This window comes from Lygodium microphyllum, chromosome 20 (genome assembly GCF_053477565.2).
Source record: "Lygodium microphyllum isolate KBCC chromosome 20, Lygodium_microphyllum_v1.1.10, whole genome shotgun sequence".
NCBI lineage: Eukaryota > Viridiplantae > Streptophyta > Polypodiopsida > Schizaeales > Lygodiaceae > Lygodium > Lygodium microphyllum.
In genome coordinates this window covers 80902909-80910492 of record NC_141154.1, presented here as the reverse complement: position 1 = coordinate 80910492, position 7584 = coordinate 80902909, and the positions used below count along the sequence as shown (strand labels likewise).

The window sequence follows — 7584 nt, the reverse complement described above, 5'->3', positions numbered from 1 at the left end:
CTTTGCTTCAATATTTCTAAGCTATTTTGTTCGGGAGTTGACCATGTAATGGAACTTTGCTTCTTCAATAAGTCCGTTAGGGGTGCTGCAATCAAAGCATAGTTTTTTACGAAGACCCTATACCATCCTGTCAATCCAAGAAAGCTGCATATCTCTTTGACAGATGTTGGTATTGGCCATTCAAGCACATCTCTAACCTTAGCTGGGTCCACTGAGATTCCTTCCGCTGATACTATGAATCCCAGATATTCAATTTGGCGTTTGAAGAATACACACTTCTTCATCTTACCATACAGCTTATGTGACCTCATTGTTTCAAGGACAATCTGAAGTTGGAGTTCATGATCTTCTTCCTATTTAGAATAGACTAGAGTGTCGTCGAAGAAGACGAGCACTAAATCATCAAGATATGGACTAAAGATATCCTGCATTAACTTGTTGAAGGTGGCAGGTGCATTCGTAAGCCCGAATGACATAACTAGGAACTCAAAGTGCCCACATCTTGTATTGAAGGCCGTCTTTGGAATATCTTCTTCCTTGATCCTTATCTGATAGTAACCTGACCTCAGATCAACCTTGGAGAAGATCTTCGTGCCCTGAAGATGATCAAGAAGCTCATCTATTCTAGGAATAGGATACTTATTCTTGAGTGTTGATTGATTCAACCCTCGGTAATCAATACATAGTTGAAGTGTCCCATCTTTCTTTTTTTGAAATAGTACTGGAGCTCCCCACGGTGAACTACTAGGACGGATGTAGCCCTGATCTAGCAGTTGCTTGAGTTCTTCTTTCAGCTCAATTGCTTCTAGTATGGACATTCTATAAGGTCTCTTTGCAATTGGCGTAGCTCCTGGTACTAACCTAATTTCATTATCCACTTCTCTTTGAGGCGGAAGTTTTGTCAACTCTTCAGGAAATACGTTCGCGTATTCCTTTAGCCAAGAAGGTCCTTCATGAGATTCTTGCTTCTGATCTAACTTGTTGAGTTTAATCAAGTAGACAGGTAATCCTTTTCTGACTTCTTTTATGAACTGTTCAACAGGAAGTCTGTAAGATGCTTCAAACCAGAAGGAGAAGTTGGTGAGCCCATAAAAGTATGAACAATGAATTCCTTGTTTTCACCTGCTCAATTTACTATTAGATGGTGTAAAGAATAGGGCAAAAAAGGTATGCGTGTTTTGATGTTTTGATGTTTTACAAATGCGTGTTTTGATGTTTTACAAATGTCTCTTATGTTTCTAAACTTTGGTTTATTATGTGTACATAAAGGTAACAAAATCACAAATGATGGTACAAGAGATAATGGAACAATGAAAGCTAAGCAGGTCATTGGCCCTAATGTCTCTTCAAATCACGATACAGATATATGTCTTTATTTCTACTAAACTTTGAAAATTAAAATTTGTACATATTTTACATCTTGCTTTATTAGGTGATTCATTTTGAGATTAACTAGCCTTAATTAATCTCTTTGTCTAATTTAAAATGTTCATAGTTATTTATATTTTTAAACTTTGAGTAATTGTGTGTATATATATAAATATAGATTAAAGAACAACAAAAGGTGGGAAAAGAGGTAATGTAAGAAAGGGAGATCAGGAGGTTACTTGCAATAATGTTTCTTCAAGTCAAGATGCAAGTACCAACTTTAAGGATCAAAAACTTGTACAAATTTGGTGACCCAAATTGATACAAAATATCTAATTACTTTCTTTTGTGTTATTGAAATTTTTCATAATCTTGTATTATCGTGAACTTTGGTTAACTCTATGTATATATAGGTAAACAAGTTACTAAAGATGACACAAGACAATGCAAGAAAGGAAGACATTGAGATTGCTTGCCTTAACACTTCTTCAAGCCAAGAATCAAGTATTACCAGCTTTCTTATGTTGATAATGAGTCATTTTTTGAAATGGTTATAGTAACTAATGATATTTGATCACTTGAGTATCAATAGGAGTGATACGCATACCATCATATGATGATATCTATCGGCCACCCATGTTGAAATTTAGAGAAGAGGGTAGACAAACATTTATTACTTTGCAACATATTGGAGATTTAAGAGATAAAACAATCAAGACACACATGTTGCTTAATTAGTTTTTAGTTCTATGCTCCTTTAAAATTATTTTCATTTTTCTTTTGGTTGCTAGAAGTAGATGTTGATGTTTTAATTTGTTTAATCTATTTTGATCATTAGATGTATGTTATTGATCCTTACTTAGAAATGATGACATTCTCTATATAATTTTCTAGTTAAATATTTATTGTGCAATTTCTTGTTTGATTTTAGCATGTTTAAGAGGAAGGGCAAAGTAGATAAAGTGATAAGGAAAAAAGAGAATTTCCATGGAATTCCCTAGTTGAAAGTACATATAAGTAGGGAATGTAAAAAATAGGAAAAATGAGAGATTTCCTAGTGAGAGTACCTAGGGAATCACCTCTAGAAAAATTTTCCTATATATGAAATATTTCCTATATAGGAATTATTCCCTACATAGAAAATTTTGTATTTTCCTATGTAGGAATAGGAAAGGTCTTATGTGATTCCCTACTTGTTCTCACTAGGAAATGTCCCATTTTCCCTAGATTTTACTTTCCCCACTTATATGTATTTTCAACTAGGGAATTCCATGGGGAATTCTCTTTTTTTCCTATATGGGGATTGATTGAAAGTTCCTTGTGTCCTCTCTCCTTGCCTCCGGTCATCGGTGCCTCACCCTCCTCTCTGTCTCTCCTGCCTGCACAAGCAAGTCGATGCTGCATTAGACCAGTCACAGACATGTAAAAGCCTGGCTGGATTCTTTTGTCACGAACATTGTAATTGCGTCCATGTCTTGCATCCCTGTGACTTCATCGAGACAAGACGACTCCATAACAGGTGCTAACCCTATCTTCTTGATAGCAGCGAACCTAATCCCAACGCCTGCATGTGAGCCCTGCGGAATGTTGCCTCAGTGCATACAAAATCTCATTTATCTGAAAAACTGTTGGAAGAGTCTCAATCAGCACGGTGGCTCTTATGCTACCTCGAGGAACACCTAGCAGATCTTGTGCTCTTTCAAATACCAATTCCAAACTGCTGCTTTCCTTGAGTGTTGCATCTTGGGCAAATAAAAGAAGGGGTCGTAACCATTGTGCTTGGACCTAAATGCTGCATGGTTATGAAAGAAATAGAGGCCAAAGTCACAAAAAAAAACCCGTTGCTGGCTCTCCATCTATCTCAATATGAGCTTCTGGAAGATGCCAACCCCTTGGCCGCACAAAAAGCACTACTGTTGAATCATTTAGTTTATAGAGCTTATTCCGTGCCTTGTCTTCAAATTGAATGGTTCCATTCACTGCATCTCTAAGATTAATATGACCCCTCATTGTATTACCCCATAAAGGAGCTAAAGAGTCCTCAAAGTTCGCCATGAAGACTTTGGCTCTAGAATTCAATGCATTTATAACCATCTTCCCCTCCACAGGACCTGTAATTTCCACTCTCCGATTTGCAATGACAGTTGGTGTCTTGGCACACACCCAGTCACTATCACGAACGAGCCTGGTTTTGCTGGATCGAATGAAGGGACTTCTCCTGCATCATACTTGGCTTGCTGCTCTTTTCTTCATGAGAGGATATATTTTACACATGGCCTGAATACCCTCTCCAAAGAGGCTACAAATTGGAGAGCCTCCTTTGTGAGGACAGTCTCACAACCTGCGTCCACACGCCCACACACAAGTACACCTGCAGGAAGCTCAAGACTCCCTGGTTTTACTGAACAAAATTCCTGATGGGCAACCATTGGAACTATTCACAGGGATGCTGAGGGGAGGGACTTGGCCACAAAGACGTGGGCCATGATATAACAAGCAGTTTGCTAGCTTGGAATAGGATGGGAATGGAACAAGCAATGCTTTAGAAGATATCAAGCAGTTTGGCTCAGCCATGGCAAGAAAGAGAAAGGCATCATCAGAGGAGAAGCAAAAAGGGCCCAAATCTCAAAAGACAAACCACATGGATGGACATGGATCAGTTGGTACCTTGAAGGATGATAGCAAGCAGTTTAACAGCTTGAAACAGGATGGGAATGGAACAAGCAGTGCTTTGGAAGATAACAAGCAGTTTGCTAGCTTGAAAAAGGATGGAAATGCAACAAGTGATGCTTTGGAAGATGAGAAAAAGCTTATTGGAAGTAAATTGGAGCAGAGTTCTAATAAATCAGTGTGTATGATTATTGAATTAGATGAAGAGGAGGAGGTATGAGGTGGCGTGGTCTATATAGGCCTATCACTATCAGCAATACTTCCAAAGTCACTGTTTGTCACGTTTGAGGGTCTTATTTTATGTTTCAGCTAATGGGCTAATGATAGTCTAGTTGATGATCTGTTTTCTAGCAAATGTTTTGTCTTGATATTATGTTTCCAACTGATGATCTTTGGTTGATGTTGCAGCTGATGAGCTCTTGATATTCCAACTAATGATATAACATTTCTATTGATGTTTCATTTGCACAATTTAGTACAAGCTCATAATCTGTTTGCATCTCGTCTATTATTCTTTCCAACTGATGATCGTGTTCCAGCTGATTTTTGGCTCTTCATGCTACGTTTCATATCATTTTGTCTATATTGTAGCTAATGCCAGTTGATGTTTCATTATTATTCCAGCTGTTGAGTTGTTCCAGCTGATGTTTCATTCCTTATTCTAGCTGTTGAGTTATTCCAGCTCATGTTTCATTCCTTAATATTCCAGCTCATGTTTCGTTCCTTATTATTCCAACTGTTGAGTTGTTCCAGCTGATGTTTTGTTCTTTATTGTAGCTAGTTGTTGAGTTGTTCCAAACCATGTTTCGTTCTTTATTCTAGCTCTTGAGTTGTTCAAGCTAATGCTTCATTCTTTTCATTTTCTATTCTATTCCAGCTTATGTTTGTCTATTCTAGCTCACCCCAAAACCAGGTTTTTCATTCTTGGTTTTATATGGGTTTTAATTTAATCATGCAAGATGAATTGTTAGGGATCAGATATATTTTGTCCTAGTTACTTACGATGAAGGAGTTTAGTTTAATTGAACATGCAAAAAATGATAATATAATAAAAATAGTTTCCTTCAAATAGCATCATGCTTTGAAACAAATTATGAGTGAGATGATCTACCTACTATAGTAGTATATTTTAGTTAAATATGGAAGGTATAAAAACTACATCTTGCACTATTAGCCCCATTCCTTTTTGCAACGAATCATCGTACAAGATGAAATTCATGAAAGGTTTCTTACGTTGCTTGAATTCTAGGAAGTTATCATTGCTAATTGCATATCTTAGCAAGGAAAAGATTGTTATTTGGCATGAGTTTTGTTTGCAAGGAAAAAGGAAGATTAATTGAATTTACGTAACCTCAAAGCATTAAAGTTTAGGACTGAAAAATCAATTGTCACAAGGATAACAAATTGTGCCGAGGTGATCTCAATAGTACCTTCTAAAAGATAACCGAATTAATGTAAACTTAGAAATACCTATGCTGCAAAATATGGCTTGGGAATGATTTAAAGACCAAGAAACGTTTATACCTTAAACACTTGACTATCTTTCCTGATTGTAGGGTCAATAGTCTCGTAAATGTAAAAGAACTAGGGTTTGTCCCCGAGGTTCTTAAAAAGAAACCCTAGGTCGGACAAACGTCAGCTTAAAGAAACTAAAACAGATTATTTCATCATATATTACGATGCAAGACTTGTGCAGCAAGTACGAAGTCATATAGTCTTGTGATTGATTCACAAGAAGAAAGGTTAAATACCCTCAACAAGGATGGCGGATCCTTACGCAAGTTATCTTGCAAAAGGATGTATTCTTTGATATCCTTCTAAATAAGGAAAGTCAAAAACCGGAAACTAAAGTATCCAATGAACTTTAGAGTTGACCAAGTTGGGTTAATAAGGTATGCCCTAACCCAGAATATAAGGGATCTTGCCAAGTTGCAAGACACCTTGGAATGAGTGCTGATGCATTCGAAAACAAAGAATCATTCCTTAGTAGTTTGCCAACAACAAGATCGGTTAATGAAAGTGTTTGTGCTTGCTAGAGATTTTAGAGCACTGTTTGAATGAATATCTATACTTCAGGTTGAAGGCCTGAAGAGAGAGACAGCTTTAGTTACCCCCGACTGCCTGCCTGACCCTAACCAAGGGGGTTGTTGACCGCACTGGGAACTTGGACCGAACCCGCCGCGAGAGGTCTCTCCGTTGAGCTCTACTTGGAGCACGAGGATGCTTGGGTGCCAGGGGGGGCTTTGGCTGTAAATCCCTCGCCTTCTAGGTCCTGCACAAGAGGCTAACATGACTCGGGATTGGATTTCGAGGCCCGCATACTAGTCTACGGGCAGAAACCTGGATTAGTGATCCCCGTGGATTACTAGATAGCCTTCGGGCGGATTATGGACAAGCCTATGGGCAGAACTCCTTGTATTTCAAAGATAAAAATGATGATATGTTAATAAAGAACTTGTTTGATATTGTTTTTCTATGTCACGTGATAAGATTACGTGAAGGAACTAGTGCTTAACGGATTAATTAAAGAAGCTGATTGTTACATGTCAAATTAATGTGTTAGATAATTACATAACTAAAACAAACCGAGGAAAGTGTGAAGGATGGGCCATGGGTCCGTCCTACGGATGGGTGGTCCCGGTTAGCCGAGAACTTTTCTCAAAATCTCAAAGAACAGCAGGATGATCGTCAAAGGAAACAAATAACGAAAGCGATGACCTAGAGTTATGACTTAATCGATTTACGCTATTTTAGGGGAATGGAATGTGACTATGCCTTATGGTAGAGAGGCTAAGCTTTGCAACCCTCTTGTTTCCCATTCTCCTTTAACTAAGTGCAGCGTAAATCCACTTCGGACCTGGCGTTTTTGCGTGAAGTAGTTCGCTTGGGTCCGACGCTAGTTGCTGTTAGGCAATGACCAATCAGGAAAACCCTAATTCCGGTCGATCCTAAGTGGGAACGGCCAAGATACTTCCGCTACGTGGCAGACGCGGGAAGACCTAGATCACAAATCTCGTAACATTCCATGGGAGTGCCGGGCGGAGCTTTCTAGACATCCTTTCCGATGGACATGTTACAGACCTGTCCATATGCGATGGATGTTCTTCTTGGAGCACTTTATAAAAACCTTTAATACTTTGTGCAACAACGAGATCAGTTGGTCAGAAGATAGCATGGCTAAAGGTTGATTAGTGTTTGAGGCATTAGTGCATATTTCGTAATGGCTTCTAGCAGTGGATTCAAACAATAGTATGCTATGGTTGCTGAAGGACGATGATAGACTGACCAGAGATGTGGTGGTTGGAAATGGGGTAGAAAATAGGATGGATGCTGCAATGGAAGAGAAAATGAATCGTTTTTGTATGTTGTACCATGCCTCTAAGGAGATGCGGCTCCCTAGGTACGAGCAAGGCAGGAAAGATTGGGAAGAAGCGCGATCTGAATTTTCACGTAGTACGCCCCATCGATTGATTTGATATCCCAAGTGCATGGAGGAGATTCTGCAGTTTATGTCTATGCGATGGTTACATGGAGCTTTGATCACAA

The 7584-nt window shown here is 38.6% G+C and overlaps 1 pseudogene; it reads right to left on the bottom strand.

Moving 5' to 3' along the window:
- Window positions 1-2919: 2919 nt before the first annotated feature.
- On the bottom strand, window positions 2920-3797 carry LOC148019070 (malate synthase pseudogene; annotated as a pseudogene).
- Window positions 3798-7584: the final 3787 nt, after the last annotated feature.